The 17,053-nt window shown below is 37.4% G+C and overlaps 1 protein-coding gene across 1 annotated transcript in view; it reads right to left on the bottom strand.

Moving 5' to 3' along the window:
• WWOX (WW domain containing oxidoreductase) overlaps positions 1 to 17,053 on the bottom strand; it is a 1,223,908-nt gene that overhangs the window by 75,492 nt on the left and 1,131,363 nt on the right. The gene's annotated exons all lie outside the window — the stretch shown is intronic.

Genomic DNA, 17,053 nt, shown 5'->3' with positions numbered 1-17,053 from the left:
AAGCCACTCAGGAGTTCAAAGTGACTGTTGAGTTGAAGAGACCCAAGAGATCCTAAATTCTCCTCTCTCCTTCTCTAACCAACACACTACTAATATAGACTTAGGGCACTGACCTCCATCAGTGAAGAAAGAGCCATACCAATGGGCTTTGGGACTTGAATTACATTCATATTTCACATTTGGAGATAGATAGATAGATAAAGATTATTTATCTGCCATCCCTCAATTTTGCTTTAGCATTGGCTCACTTTGCATTTGGGTCATATATTTCATGGATACAGTCATTATCACTTTGTCTAGTAATTGCACTGGTCTTTTGGTTTCTAAACGAAGACTAAGAAATCTCATGACTTTGACAATTCAGTAAAACTGGTTTATTAAATGAAAGAAGCAGAATGCTAGTTTCCTGCTTCTTACAATTGTTTACTTGATTCTCAATCCTTGTTTCTAGTTGAATTCCCTTTTTTCCTCTCTCACGTGTTCCTCACATAGTAGGCATTTAATAAATGTTTACTGTTTGAATGACTGACTGACTTCACCCTCCTACAAGGCTATTATGACCTGAGTAAATAGTCTATGGTATCGAATCCTGAGTTTCTCATTTCCAAATCTCATATGTTCATTCCTAACTTCTCTCCTTTCTAAAACATCACAGCCAAAGCCAACCCTCTCCAGACTTTCAGTCTTCCTTTTATCTGCACCCCAAGGCATATTCTTATTTGTCAAAAAATAAGATCAAGAGACAAGTAAATCTAGCTTCAATCCCAAAGATGAGCAGTCTAACCATAATACCAGTATCCTTCCCTGACTTTCCTTTGGAGAGTACTACTGGTACAATTACCTCTTTTGTGCAAAACTCTGGTAGAGTTGGTTCTCTTTGTATAATGCTCTATGCTGATTATAGGGTCCTAATAGATGTGTGGATGGCACATATCAAAGCTCTCTGCTAATGATCACAATAATGAAGATGGTGACAATGCAAATTGTCTGTTATATAATTTTTAATGGAATATCATTTCTGGTTGTTATTGTTAACTGATAGATAGTAAGATTCTTCAATGGCCCAGCATTCAAGGTCTTAGACAATGTCACCCTGTGATAGTCTCATATAATCTATTTTTCCAGACAAACTGAACTATTTGCCATGGACCAAACTTGTCCTAACTTTTTTGGCCTTTGCTTCTTTCCTCAAGGCTATTCCTTGAATACTTAACTTACCCTATTGATTTCCTATCCCTTTTCAATAAACAAACCCAAATCCCACCAATTCTGAGAATCCTTCCCAATCACCTAGTTGAATGTGATCACAAAGCACATATTATTCTACTTTCACACATATATTTAACTCAATTCAACAAACGTTTACTAAGCAGCTATGATACCCAGTTTTAATCTGCATAACTGTGAATATTATTTCTCTTTCCTTACTAGATTGCAAGTTATATGACAATCATTTTACCTTCATCACCTGGTACAGGAATTAGCGTCCAGGATGGTAGAAAACTGTTATCCTTGGAGTAAGGAGAGATCCGAGTTTGAATTCTGCCTCTGATGTTATCTCTGTGATAATGGGTCAGTAAGTATAGCATGCATTACACAGGCTTATTGGGAGAACCAAATGAGATAATGTACTTGCTTTATAAACTTGAAAGTCCCACAAAAATGTCAATGATTATTGTTAAGCATTTAATTATTGCTTGCTGAATAAATGAACCAACCTGAGAGAAACTTTTCAGAAAACTGATGAATATGAGATTTTTTTCTGATTTTTTTTTTTTTTTTTTAGTTTTTTGCTTACTAGGCAAAGGAGCTTTGCACTTAAGAGTTATAATTTTTTAAGCCCTTTAAAAATGTATCTATACTCCCTATTCCTTCCATGAATAGTTTCTCATTCTAGTATATTTTTACAGAATACTAACTTTTTTTTCAGCTCCTTCTGAGCATATTTTTCTTAAGTTTTTTTTGGATTCATAAAGAAAAGAATCTATAAAAGAAACACAATTCAGACTTATAGAAACTCAGAATTGGAAGGGATGTCAGAGGTCATCCAGCAGACCTCACATTTGACCAGTATCCCTTCTAGCAGGCATCCAACAAGTGGTAATTCAATTGAAGACCCTAGGAATGAGGAATTCTCTACTCTCAATCTCTTAGGGACAGCTCTAATAGTTTAAAGTGTTTTCTTTGTTGTTCAGTCCTTACTCTTTGTGACGCCATTTTTTTTTTTTTTTTTTATTGGCAAAGATACTGTAGTGGTTTAGCCATTTCCTTCTCCAGCTCATTTTACAGAGAGGAAACCAAGGTAAACAGGGTAAGGTGACTTGCAAATAGGGTTAAAGGACTTGCCTAGGGTCATCCAGTTAGTAAGTGACTGAAGTTGGATTTGAACTCATGAAGATGAATCTTCCTCATTCCCAGTTCATTGCTCTATCCCCTGTGCAACAGAGTTGCCCTAATAGTTTGTTCTTACTTCAAATGTAAAATTACCTCTCTGCAATTTCTACCTATCCAGTCCTGCCCTCGGGAGCCTACAGAATAAATATTATCCCTTTTTCTTAAATAGTCCTTCAAATACTTGAAGATAATTATCAAACATTTCTCACTCCACTCCCTGCCTCTAAGTCTTCTCTTTTCTAGATTGAGTATCTCCAGCTCTTTCAAGCAGTGTTTATATCATTGAAATAGGGAGACCCATCAACATCCTGGCTGACTCCTCTGGACATACTTAAACTTAACAATATCTTTCCTGAAATGCAGGGCCACAAACTGAACTCTGGGTTCTAAATATGGTCTTTGTAGGGCAGAGGACATCAGAACTACCTCACTCACACCTGGATATCTCTACACAGACAAACATTGTTCCTAGCTATTATCAATGCTACATTAAGTTTGTCATCCACTTGTCAAATGTCATCCATTTGTCAAATGTTCAGAGATAACATCTGTGCATCTTAAACAATAATTTATAACTTATATATATATATAATATAAACAATATAATAAAAAATAAATTTAAAAATTTTATTTTAAAAAACAAAAATTAAAATAAAAACAAAAAACAATGTAAACAACAACAATAACATCTTATATATTTTAAACAATAACTTCTTTAAGATTAGGGGAAGGTTTTTATTCCTCCTTTATTTTAATGTTTATTTTATGTACCTCTCTTATTGTGCGAATTTGAGTTTCTGGACTCAAATGGAAAACTTTACATTACTCCCTACTAAAAGTCACTTTATTGAATTTGGCTGAATGTTTTACCTTACCTGGTCTTTTAAAATTCTGGCTCTCTCATCCTATGCATTATAATTTAATTGAATCCATGGATAAACAAGTCTCTAATGTCAATTTTCTAGACAGTGTCAGAGAATGTTGGATTTGAAAGAAATCTTAGAAAATTGATCATAACAATAACACTTAGCATTCATGCAGTGTTTTAAGTTTTGCAAAGTACTTTATGTGTTTTTTTTTTATTTGATCATCAATAATCCTGTGAAATAGGTGCAATTTAATTTCTCTATTTTGCAGATGAGAAAACTGAGGGTTAAGAGAGATTAGTTGACTTGCCCAGTGTCACATGACTACTAAGTGTCTTCCTGAATTCATTCTGTCAGCTGGCTACCTTGAAAAATGGAGCTTATTGGAACTGGAAGGAGCCTTAGAAAGCCTCCCTGCTAAACTCCTTATTTCATCGACGAGAAAACAGAGGAGGAAGCTTCCTTACGCTAGGGAGCTTTCTGCCCGATCTAACTGCTAGCATCACCCATGGAACTGAGTTTTGTGATATCAAACGCACTGCTTTGCACACTTATATTTTCCACAGAAAAAACAGTTATTGTGGTTTTTGATTCAGGTCTTCCCCCAATTCCCTAGGGGAGACAAAATGAAAGGCCTTCCTTGCTGCTGAATGTTTAAACTACACAAGCTTCTATTTCAGGTAATTATGCTTAAGTCTAATTTGCAAATGCATACTTCTCTCTGAATAGCATTATAGCTTTGAACCCCCAATTTTAAAATGCTGTTTGTGATACCTGCTGGAAACCCTGAAATTTGTGAGCAATTACCTTTCTAGCAGTGTTTCTTGAAAATAACATCTGCGTGCAATTCACACTTTTTTTAAACCTGTTAATCGTCTGCTTATTATCTCTGACTACTAATCTTCTTGTGTTTAAAAATTCCTATAATTCGTTTTTCAATAGCTTCTATTTGATGTGCAGAATTTACTATCCACCTGCTTTGCTTAAAATATTTTCTACTTGAAAATCCAATCTTTAGGTCTCAAGATAATGAAACACCTGCTGGGACCTCCTACCTGTGTAGTGGATGGTGTGCTAGTCCAGGAATCACAAAATCTTGAATTTAGATCCTCCCTCTGATGAGCTTAGCAAAGTCATCTAACCTCTCTGTCCCTCAGTTTCCTCATTTGTAAAATGAGGAATTTGCATCAGATGTCCTCTAAGGTCCCTAACAGCTCTATACCCATGAACTACTGAGGTAATGAAAAATCTTTAGAAATTCCCCACTGCTTGCCAAGTAAAGTCCAAGGAAATTCAAAGAGTTCTATAATCTGGCTCTAACCTACCTAATTTGCACTGTTATTAAGTTATTTCAGTCACGTTCAGTTCCTTGTGACTCTCTTTGGGGTTTTCTTGGCAAAGATACTGGAGTGGTTTGCTATATTCTTCTATATAGTTCATTTTACAGAGGGGGACATTGAGGCTAAAATAGGATTAAGTGACTTGCCCAGGATCACACAGCTACTGTCTGAGACCGGACTGGAAGTTTTCTTGACTCCAGACCTGTCATTCTGTCCACTGTGCCACCTAGATGCTTTTATCTGACCTTATTTATCCAACTTATACCACTCAAATCTCCCTGATATTCTTAATAACAGCCAAAATAAACTGTCTGCTGTTTCCCATTCACATTCATTTATCATACTGTTTCCTATGTCTGGAATAACCAACTTCCTATCTCTTGACTATTGACATCCTTCAAAATCCAGCTCAAAAATCATCTTCCCTGAGCTTTTATTCTCCTTTAAAAAATAAACTTTCCCACATTGGACTTTGTTAGTACTTTGCTGGCACCCCTACTATAATTAATATCATATATTTCTTTTTATTATACACAAATCACTTAGCAAACCTTAAAGTGGTATTGAAATGCTATCATCATCATCATCATTATATTTGCTGATGCTCATAAAGGTAGGAGCAATTTCTAATTTCTTTTCTCAGTTTCCAATAGAGTGCTCCAGAAATAGTAAATGCTTAACGAATATATTTTGAATTGAATTGAATTAAGACTGACTATAGAACCACTGGTAGTAATAACACATTCATTTTAGATATCCAAGAAATGGATCATAGGTTAGAGGTAAGAGCTTCTATATCATGAAGTCTACCCTCCACTTTTAAAAAAATAAAATAAAAGCACTGACAACTGCTGATTTTTCATAAACTGTAAATTTATACTTTCCTTCCATTTTATAATAATTGCTAACATTTGTAGAAGTACATTAAGGTTTGCAAAGAACTTTCTAAATATATCTCATTTGATCCTCATAGCAAACCTGGAAGACAGGTGCTATTACTATCCCCAACTTACAGATAAGGAAACTGAGGTAAACAGAGGTTAAGTGACTTGTTAATAAATGTCTGGGGCCCTATTTGAATTAAGGTCTTCCTGAATCTGGTTCAATAATGTATTTACTATGCTATAAAACTTGTCTTGGAGTGAAGAATTATAAAGTTGAGCCTTTTTCTGCCATCAGTGTTATAAACTTGGAAAAATTCCTTCCCTCTTCCAACTTTAGTTTCTTCCTTCATAAAATGGTAATAATAACACTTAACTAAAGGGCTCTGTAACCTGTACAGCCCATGGAAATGGAAGCCATCCTTACTCTTAAATATTCTTAAATAATAACTTCTTCCTATAAGATTAGAGGAATAAAATATAAGAAGAGAAATAAAAAGCTTCCTCTTTTATTTTAATTTGGGGAGTATCCACTGACAGGAGGAATTGTACCCCAGGAGAAGAATATGAGAAAGAAGAAAATAGATAGAAATAGAGGCTATCAGAAAAAGACTGACACATGAGAATTATGTGAGTACAAATATATGTGATCATTGTTCAGTTCAGTCAATGTTCAATAACTCCTTATGGGATCCCCAAATCTCTGAGCAAGAATGGACTTCAGAGTCTATAAATTTTCTGAGTCTTAATTTCATTATCAATAACCTAGAAATAAAAATAATTATACTACTTACCCCACAGGGATTTGTGTGAAGAAAATGCTTTGTAAATCTTGATATGTTATATAAATATGTTATATATATATGTTACAATTCTGAGAAATAATTATCTAGTTTCTGACTGAATATCTCTAATAATTGGAGACTCACTATGTTCATCAACCAACTCCATCTACTTTTGGACAATTGATAGTTAGGCAACATTTTCTAACACTGAGAAAAAAAATCTGCTTCTCAGCATCTCCTTTCCCCCTAAACTTCTACCATCAATTGCTATTAATCCTAACCCTTAAAGCCAAACAAAACATTGTAACCCCTGTTCACCTCTAAATCCTTGTTCAAAAACTTGAATTGTATTGGCAGATGTGAATTAATCATAGAATGTTGGGATTGTGGCCATTGAAATTACTATGGTCCAAAGCTTTCATTTTATAGATGGAGAAGCAAAGCTATGGAGTCCTGTGAGTATAAGTATCAGAACCAGCATTTGAATCCAGAATTCTATCCACTATACCGTGTTGCCCTTATGGTCCCTACAATTTTGCAATTTTACAATCTAAATAGAAAGTCAAGGCAAACTCACATGAAACCATTAAGTTATAATATACACCGAGACTGGTTCAAAAAATATTCCAAATGACATGCACAAAAAGCTAAGTTTTCACACTGGAAATACTAAACTCTTAGCAAAAAGGGACTCTTGCCCCTGTGTAGTGAGGAAGCTTTTACTCTTTACTCTGTGCTTTGTGGTCCTAACTGAATTTCATGAGTCCCTTTCCCAAACAACTTGACCCAAAAAAGCATCCCACGGAGACAACCTTGTATTCTTGTCTCTTGCTGAGGGGCACAAGGACATTCTCTGGGCCCTAGGGAATAGGGCTATTTCCTGATGAACAACTGATCAACTGCAGCTCAGGAGGATGAACTCATATCAGAGAAGCTGCCTCCTCCATGGCCTATAAAGGGAGAATTGTAACATGGCTTTCTTCTTTTCTCTTTTCTTTTCTCAAACTTTCTTTTCCTTTCAGTTCTAAACAGCTACAGAAAATAGCAGACTATAGCAACAGTACATGGCAAGCAACCTGTGATTTTCCCAGATGAACCTGAGACGGCAGTTCCTGGATCTCTAGTAGCTGGCTATTTCCTTTTCTGAGTACAGACCAGAAACCAGTGATCCTGGGAATGGATGCTTTCAGTGTTAGAGGTTACCTTGGGTTCCTGTATTCAAGAGTCAGGCAATGGCCTCCCAGAGGGAGATTTCTTTTACATGGTAAAAGTGGATCCTCCATAGAGAACTGACCTGTAGTTAAACCATGCTATAAAGAGCTAGGAAACCTTCTAGCTTGCCAACCCCTCAAAACATTGATGTGAGTTGCTTGGACAGTGTAGGTCGAAGGTGAATGGGAATTATGTGTTCAGCAATCCCTCAAAGTGTATTTATCGTCTCAGGGGGAATCTAATGGACTTTGTAGAATCTTGTGTTTCTGTGTGTTTAAAGTTAATGGTGAGTCCTTTGCATCCTATGCATTTTCTATGGTAAGTGAAATAATAATGATAATAAGAATAATAGCAATATTTCTATAGGGTTTCCTATGTGCTAGTCATTGTTCTAAGTGTTTTACAAATATCTCATTTGATCCTCACAAAAATCCTGAGAGGTAAGTACCATTATTATTCCCAAAGTAAGTTAGCTAAAGTCACGCAGCTAGTGAGTATCTGAGATCAGATTTGAATTCAGGCTTTTCTGATTGCAGGCCCAGTTATCTGTCCCACTGTATCAAGATATAGAAATTAGGACCTATTATAAATAAAAATTGTCCTATACTGATAGCCATTCATACACTGATTAACTCTGTGAGCATGGATGCTGTATCTAGGAAAGTAAAGACAGAACCCATACCTAAGATCTATTCAGGAAATTTTCCTGGAGTTCTTGCCGTTGGGGGCACAAGCTAAAGAAGAAAATTTACTCTTTTGAAGTCAAATCTTACAGATCAAATGTAAGCTTGTGTAAGCTCATTTTCCTTAGAGAATATGCTTGGACTATGGGTGAAGCTTGCTCTAACTAGAAACTTCCAAACAATCATCTGTTCCCAAATGAGAGATGGTAAGTTCTATCTCACCGGAAAACTTCAAGGCTCCTTAGTTAACTGTTAGTTAAATATACTTCAGAGGGGATATCTGCTCTGACATCTTGGCCAACTCTAAGATTCTATGATTTGAATAGTCATAGGTGAGATGAGGCAAAAGATGGTGAATATTTCATGATGACTATGAACAAACAAGTCCCAAACTACCAACTCTCTTCCCAGTGGAGGTCACTTGCATCCTCTTGATTCATAAATCACAGCATTTTTTTTTTTTATTATTTGAAGGCTACCTGTCCCAAAAGATCACTTCTCAGTGTGATAGACGGCAATCTCCTTAAAGCAGGTTCCATTGCAGTTAATGGTTGCCAAGTGATAGATTGTATGTTAGGCATTATTAGTATTATTACTCAGACTAATACTGAATCATGGTTTCTAACAATATATCACTTGAGGCTGTTCCTGAGGGATCCATTTACAATGACTAATAGCATTTCTGAAAGCAAACCAAGATGATCTAGGAGACACTCACCTACAGGTAGCCACCTGACTCCATTTGCTTGTCCCTACTAAATAAACATTGGAAGCCCAGAAGAGGAATCAACTTGAGTTTTTGTTAAAGTGTAATTCTCCCTGCTTTGGCTAGATTTCATTTTGATTTGTGCAATTCCAAATGAGTCCTGGAAAGAACTACCAGAATTGTAGCAATCAACCAAGTCAAGTATTCCTGATATTCTCATTGTCTCAAATCCAGTCAACAGACAAATGAAGGGCCTATCCTGTACCTTTGGCTTGAGATAGTTAGGCTATTCATTCATATAATAAACATTCATTCATATAACAAACATTAGGTATCTACTATAAACCAGGCCCTGGAGTAGGATTGGAATAAAGGGACAAAAATGAACTCCTGCCCTCAAGGATGCTACAGGCCATTGGAAGGAAACAGCAGGTACATATACCGTGTTTCCCCAATAACAAGACCTATCCCGAAAATAAGCCTTCCCCTTACTGTGTAAGATTCCTCTAAAATAAGCCCTCCCCCGAAAATAAGCCCTATTGAGATTGCTACTGTAGTGAAGGTGATTCCCTGTGCTACACGCGACATTACGGTACCTCTGTATACACGCCCCCCCCCCCCCAAGTGAAACGCACGCCGTGCTCCAAGCTGCATCCAATCAGAGCTGCAGCAGTGAGCGCGTCATCCTGTTCTTCCCCAGTGATTTGCTTGCTGGCGCCATTGAGAGCAGTGCCGCGGAGGAGAGCTGAGGCAGGACAACATAAAAACCTGGTATGTAAGTGGGAGTGAGGGGGCAGGATGGAGGATAAAAGGGGCATGATGGAGAATAAAAGAAGAACTCAGGGGGCATGATGGAAGATAAAAGAAGAACTCAGCCAGCATTCACAACGCTAAAGAAATGAAGAACTTCCTTGCAGAGAGAAGAACAGATCAAGTAATGATTCCTGCAGGAATGACTGCCTATCTCCAGACCCTTGATATTGCAATAAACAAGCCATTCAAGGACCATTTGTGCATGGAAGTCAATGACTACATTGAAAATAGAATGGAAAGAAATCAGCATGGAAACTTTGTGAAGCCCTGTCTGCAAGAAGTCGTGACTTGGGTGAGGAAGTCATGGGATAAAATTACTGACAGCTGTGTCGCCAAGGCACTATGAGCAGGTTACCTGGACAAGACATGTTCATTTAAAGAGAGCTATATTGCTGGACATGACAGATTGGGTCCACTTCTTCTGAAGGAAATAGAGGCGCAAGACATCCAGGACGGAATTCAGGATATGGACACTTATGATGATGTTGTTGAAGAGGATGACATGATCATTATTGAATAAAGGTACTTTTTTTGTTCACATTTACCTGTTTATTAAAATTGCTGTCAATGTTCATTAAAATAAGCCCTCCCCTGAAAATAAGCCCTCTGGTGTTTTTCTGTCCAAAAAAATAATAAGACTGTCTTATTATCGGGGAAACACGGTATATAAGGTTTACACTCCCCCTCCAACCCCCCCCCAAAAAAAAAAAAAAGTAGGAACTGGTAATTGGGGCTTATCAGGAGGCGGTATTTGATTTGAACCTTGACATAAGATACCTTAGTTGCTTGCATCCTAGGCTTTCAATTAGAGGTACTTTAACTTTTTTGGCAGTCTGCTCAATTTTTCATTATATGGAACAAAGATAGAATTTCCTTAGCCAAGTTGAGACCTTCTATGGTCTATCCATGGACTGAATAGAGATCCCTAGAACTTAACATAAAAACCTCTGATCTATATTGTAGACAGCATCAGCAATATTATACAATGATCAATTCTGATGAATGTGACTCTTTCCAACAATGAGATGATTCAGGCCAGTTCCAATGATCTTGTGATGAAGAAAGCCATCTGAACCCAGAGAGAGGCCTGTGGGAACTGAGTGTGGATCACAACATAATATTCTCACTCTTTTTTGATGTTTTTCCCTTGCATTTTGTTTTCTTACTCATTTTCTTTCCTTTTTGATTTGATCTTTTTTGTGCAACAAGAGAATTGTATAAATCTGTTTATACATATTGGCTTTAACATATATTTCAACATGTATAACATATGTTGGATTGCTTGCCATCTAGGGGAGGGGGTGGGGAGAATAAAAAACTTTAAAACAAAACATAAAAAACCCTTTAATCTAAAGCTAGAAAGTCCAATAGATATCATGTATCCTTGACTTTATATTTTATAGAGGAGGAAAGTTAGTAAGTATAGGTGAAAGAGTAAGTGGGTGAGTAAGTTAGCAAGTAAAAGTAAATAAGTGAGTGAGTGAATGAGTAAATAAGTAAGTGAGCATTTTTAGAATTTGAATCCGAATCCTCAGGTGTTCAACCTGGGGCTCTTCCAGACTTGCCACTTTATTTGATGCCTGTGTTCCCACTATATCTCAGATCCCTGTTCCCTCTCCGGGCAGCAGCAGGTCTGCCTGAGCAGTGTTGCCCTTTTAGCATCCACAGGCTGTGTATTGTACTTTCCTCATCCATCACCAGTTCTGTCAACACAGGTTGCCTAAGCCTGCTCTTTGTGGTGACCTCTGCCCAGTCTGATCAAAAGAGGCAAACAGAAATTCAAATTTCTAAGGCTGAAACACCTTTTTTCCCCCAGCAGGAGATCGAGTAAGACAAACTTCTAAATAGTATTAGAAAGAAACCAGGTGGTGTGGAGGATGAGAGCTGGGGCCTTCCTGAAGCCTCCCCGCTATGATTAATATAGTGCCAACTACATCGAGTTCTCCACAAGGCAGACCTTGTATTGCTTTTAAAGGTCTGGGGTCTGGATACCCTCACTTATTCCACTGCAATATTTCTTGGTTTAAAAAAAAAAAAGTAAGAGAGGCAGTCTCACCAACCACAGAAAAGAGAATTATAATCACATTTGTGTAAAAGCTTTAAAATCATGGCAGGAGACTGGATTTTCTTTCACTCTTAGCCTTGTTCTGGCCCCAAATAAACACAGAGGTCTCCCTCAGAGACCTCAGCTAAGAGCTCAGTTGTGACAAGCTCACACTAAAACCAAAATATTTAATGTCACTTGTTTTTACCCTGTCATCTGGTTTCCTTTGTCCTCCAAGACTTGCTTAGTGGTCTGTATTATTGAGCAGAGAAAGCCGGCTTGGGTACAGACAAATAAAAGCCGGGGTCTTTTCTTGTGTTAAGTCTCAAGATAATTATAATGCTGTTTGTTTGTTAACAGACAAAAATGGGCCCTTAGACCCACCAAATGGTCATAACACAAAAACAACTTTTTGTCAAGCTTGGACTACTAATGTTGTGAAGTAGGAAGCAGACAGTGTTGGGTTAGAATAGTATTTATTTATTATTCTCCCCAATGTAGGCAAAACTAAACTTGGGTGGAGGATCTAACCTTGTTTCTGTGGATTAGGATTTGCCTAAGAGAAAATGCATTGACTTCTTAGTACCAAGAGGAAAAAATGTTGTGTGTGGAGAACTAGAGTTGGGAGCCAGTGTCAATCCCTGCTTCTCCATCCTGAGCCCACCAGCAATATGTTAATACTGGCAGGAAAGGCTGGGCTTAGTAGAGGAAGGAAATTATGAAATGACAAACCAGCAATTAGTTCCATTTTGCCAGTGAGTAGGAAGGGCTGGGTCAGGGGTGTGGGGGGTATGAGGAGAGACTCTTTCTACAGAGAAATACAAATAAGAATCCTTTAGGTTTTTGAAATGGGGAAGACCACCCATTTAAAGAAAGGCAAAGGCATTTCTCCTTCAACCAAAATAAAACAATTCATATGCAAAGGGAAAGGTGGGGTTAAATTGGGATTAGAGAAGGAGTTGATTTTTATAAAGTGAGCAGACACTAAGCAATGGAACCAATCTCCATAAGTCAAAGCACTATAAAAATCTGAGTTTAGGGAAAACTGGTTCAAACCAATCCACTTCCAAGAGAATGTATTTGCATGAGATGTTATAAAAAAGTATTAAGGCAAAAAAAAATTACATTGAAAAGAGTTAAATGATGCTTGCAACCAGTTGGTGCAGCTGAGATTTCCTGAGCCTCATCTATATATTGCTCATTGGTGGATTTCATTCCTTCCTCCTCATCATCTTTCTCCACTGTTTATCCACTCTAAGCAATGCCAACAGAACTATCAGCCTTCCATCTCTTTGGCTCCAGGCCCAAAGTTCTGCCACTGAACCACCTAGTTCTTACCTGCCATGAAGAGGTCAAAGCCAAAAGCATGTATAGGGCCATAGATAGAATGCTGCACTGGGAGCACCTGTGTTTTGATTTGACCTTAGGTCCTTTCCAGCTGTGTGACAACCTGAGCAAGTCATCCATCCTCATAGAGTCCACAAAAGGGTTGAGGTCTAAGCTTTCTTTTAAATCTAAATCTATGATCTTTAAGGCCCTCTTAAAATCTTTTCTATGCAAAACCTTTTAAAATAATGAGTGAAAGGATTTTAAATATAGAAATGTCAGAGATTTTGTCATTCACTAAGCAGTTGAATATATATACCATATACATTTCTATCCAATAGTAGCACTATGTGATGCTTGCCTTTATACAGATGGAAATATGAAATGAAGACATATTGAAATTAAATCCATAAGAGCTCTGAATAAATAAATCCTCATGAGGAGCCTAGAGCAAAACCCAGACAGAATACCCTGGGCCTCCTCCTCTCGGCTTTGTGGACTGGAGACACAAGAATTTCCATGGAGTCCAAAGGAACTGTGAGTGCAAAGAAAGGCTCTGTGGCCCATGAGGCCCTGGGAGTCTCATGCCTGATCCCAGCTTCTTCCATCTCTGTAGGGCTGAAGGATCTGCTCAGGACACTGAGTCTATCATCAGATAAGTCATTAAGGTTTCGCTGCAGCTGTTCCAGTGATTTATCTTCTGGCATAATTAAGATTCAAGAAATACACTGACGTTTTTATAGAACAAATAATTTAAATACATTTAATAAGTTAGGCAGTAACTGCTTTTTAAAAATGTACTGACAGATTTGGGAAGTTACCAGAGTGGAGAGTGAGTGAGATCTAGAAGGCAGACTCAAACAAGAAACTGCGATGCAATTTAATCCACTTGGTATACAAATCTACTTTAGAATGGACCATTTAATCTTTGTAGATTAAGAAGTCTGGGAAATGCACTAAAACACCAAGGCCACTGGATGCCCTGTGCATTCTCTCTCATATAGGTCTGCCCCATGTAATGGTTCCCTGTTTAGATTTGCTTTATCAAACCTTCATCAACATATCATCATGAAATCTTGCTTTGATGTCCCAAAGTCTCACGTATGGAAGAGTCTAGCAGCTAAGTCTTGAAGCATTTTAATGATCATCTCAGGTCCAAACTCAGCAACCAAGTCCTGTGATTGTCTGGGAGAAGATGCAGCCAGAGAAGATGGAAGTGTTAGAGCTGTAGATAATGGGATCACAGGACTAGAGCTGAAAGTGCCCTGCCATATTATAAGCCATCTAGGCCAAATCCTTCATTTTGAAATTGAGGAAGAGGAGGCCCAGAGAGGTTGTGAATTATCTGCACTAGGTACCTTCTGCTCCCCCACCTTTGCACTTTCTTTGGAGGTATGATCTTTCTCCATTTGATTGCTAAGAATGCCAGCTGGTACAATGGCTCGAGTGCTAGAACTGGTGTCAGGAAAACTCAAATCTGGCCTCAGACATTTCCTAAGCAAATCATTTACCCATTTTTGTCTCAGTTACTATCTGTAACATGAGCTGAAGAAAGAAATGGCAAACCACTCCAGTATCTTTGCCAAGAAAATCCCAGATGGGGGTCACCAAGAATGGGACAGGACTGAGATAAATGAACAAAACAAATTAGATTGTAAACTCCTCAAGGGCAAGAATTCTTTTTCTTATTTTACCCACAGCACTTAAGGCACTGTTGGCACACAGTGAAAGCTTAATAAAGGCTTATTGATTCTGACTTCTGAGCCAGAACTCTTTATATTATACTGTTATACCATGTTTTGTCATATTTGTACATTGAGATGCTGAGATTGTATGTTTTTTCATGTGATACAGACTTTTGATAATGGAAATAAAATTCAGAGTCTAAGCCTGAGTTTTGTCCTCATATCTGATATATAGTTTGTATTTCCAGATGCAAGAGAGACTTCATCTCATTCATAATTTTTGACCATAAGATCACTAGCATTGGCAACTCAGATATTATCAAGCGGTACAACACCATGGTTCTCCAAGGATAATGTTGTGAATAATCAGTCTGACTTCAGAGGGATCCAGACTTAGCCTATGGCAGCAGGATTAGGGGAGACTCATAATCTTTCCTTGGCATCTTGAGATAAGTTTTTGGTAGTTTGCTTTAATTCTCAGGGAAAGCTTGTTATTGGTGCATTTTTTTTGAGATCACACTGCTTTATGATTTAATTAAACCAGACTTTATTGTATTATAAGTTGATGCTATATGTTAAACCCAAAATTATCTAAAAATAGGGAAATTCGGTGGTTGGGGGGGTTTGTGTAGTATTGGGAGTAGTTTTGAACTGAAAGAATGATATGTACTTATTTACCTCTCATTTAAGAGAAATAAAATTATTCAGGTTGTTAATGCCATTTGGCCATTCAAAATACAAATTAGATGGTTGCTAACAAACTGAGCCCCAATAGTTATTAACCCCAAATAATATGATCTGGCAACATTCCACTTTGCCTACTTCCCCAATATTCTAAAAACTGATAGAAACCTACAATGTAAAATAAGAACTTTGTTGTTTTTCAAGGAAATGCAGGAAAAAAAAATCAGAGTTTATTTTGGCTTCATATAATCAATTAATATGCCTGTGTTAAATTTTTATTATATGGGCCAATTAATAAACATGTATTAAGCACCCATATGCCAAGCACTATGCTAAATGCTGTAAAAGGATATTTGTAAAGGGATATGAAAGAGGCAAAAGATAATCTGCACTTTTAAGAGGTTTACAATCTAATGGTGGAAACAACAAATAAATATACACAAACATGAAAAATAGAAAATAATTAACAGAAAGTTGGTACTAGCAGGGTTTCTTAAACTTTTCCCACTCACAACTCCTTTTTACCCACGAACATTTTATGAGACCATAGGCATATAAAATAGGTAAATAAATCAAATATTTACTGCTAAGAAATCATAATTTTACAACCCCCTCATTCAGTTATAAGACCCCATTTGGGGTGGCAAAGCACAATTTAAGAAGCTAAGGGTACTAGAAGTTGGTGGTCACTCAGCTTGCAGCAGAAAAATGTTGATCAAGACTCCCCTGCTGGGCTAAAAAACAAACCCCTGGGGAAACTCCACAGGTCATAGGGCAGATAATGTAGCTTTAGCAAGAAACAATAGATGGGCCATCTGTCTAACAGTTAAGCTCCTATTGGACCATGAATAGATTTTCAGGAAACCCCAAACTGAGTGAAATGAGTCAAGGGCTAGTGTGACAGTCTATGCCTCCTGAACTAGATAAGGAAGGCATAGCTAGGGTACATTTGTCTAAAAAAAAAGACTTGAAAGTTTTCATGAATAATAAGTTCAACGAATCAGTAATATACGATATAATAAACCTAAAAGTGAATAAGATTCAGGACTACATTAAGAGAGGCATATTCTCAGAGAGAGAGAGAGAGAGAGAGAGAGAGAGAGAGAGAGAGAGAGAGAGAGAGAGAGAGAGAGAGAGGAAAAAAAAAAGAGAGAGAGAGATAAAAAAGAGAGAGAGAAAGAGATAATAGTGCCTCTGAACTTTACTCTGATTAGACCATATATGGAGTTTTATGGTCAGTTTGGGGTACCACAGCTTAGTATTGGGATTGATAAGCTAGAGACAGTTGCTAAGAGAAAGACTCACATTCTTGCCCCGTGAGGAGCAGGTGAAGATGGGGATGTCTTAGTCTGGGTAAGAGAAGACTCCATGGCATCAAATGTGAGACAGCTGATTCTGCCTGGTATTTGGTAGGTAGTAGGATCTACACTTACTCATATGATGATCAGTATCCACAAATTCAAATATAAAGCATCATTGAAAAAGAGGAGAAAAAGTCAAACAGTTAACATAAGACTATATGTGCAATATTTAAATTAGAAAGACAGGGGAGAAATAAGAGAGGACAGAACAGAAAAAGATATATATAAAGTGGAGAGAGCATTGGACTCAGCATCAAAAAACTTATATTCAAA

This window comes from Antechinus flavipes, chromosome 2 (genome assembly GCF_016432865.1).
Source record: "Antechinus flavipes isolate AdamAnt ecotype Samford, QLD, Australia chromosome 2, AdamAnt_v2, whole genome shotgun sequence".
Lineage (NCBI taxonomy): Eukaryota > Metazoa > Chordata > Mammalia > Dasyuromorphia > Dasyuridae > Antechinus > Antechinus flavipes.
This window is presented reverse-complemented; position numbering and strand designations above follow the sequence as displayed.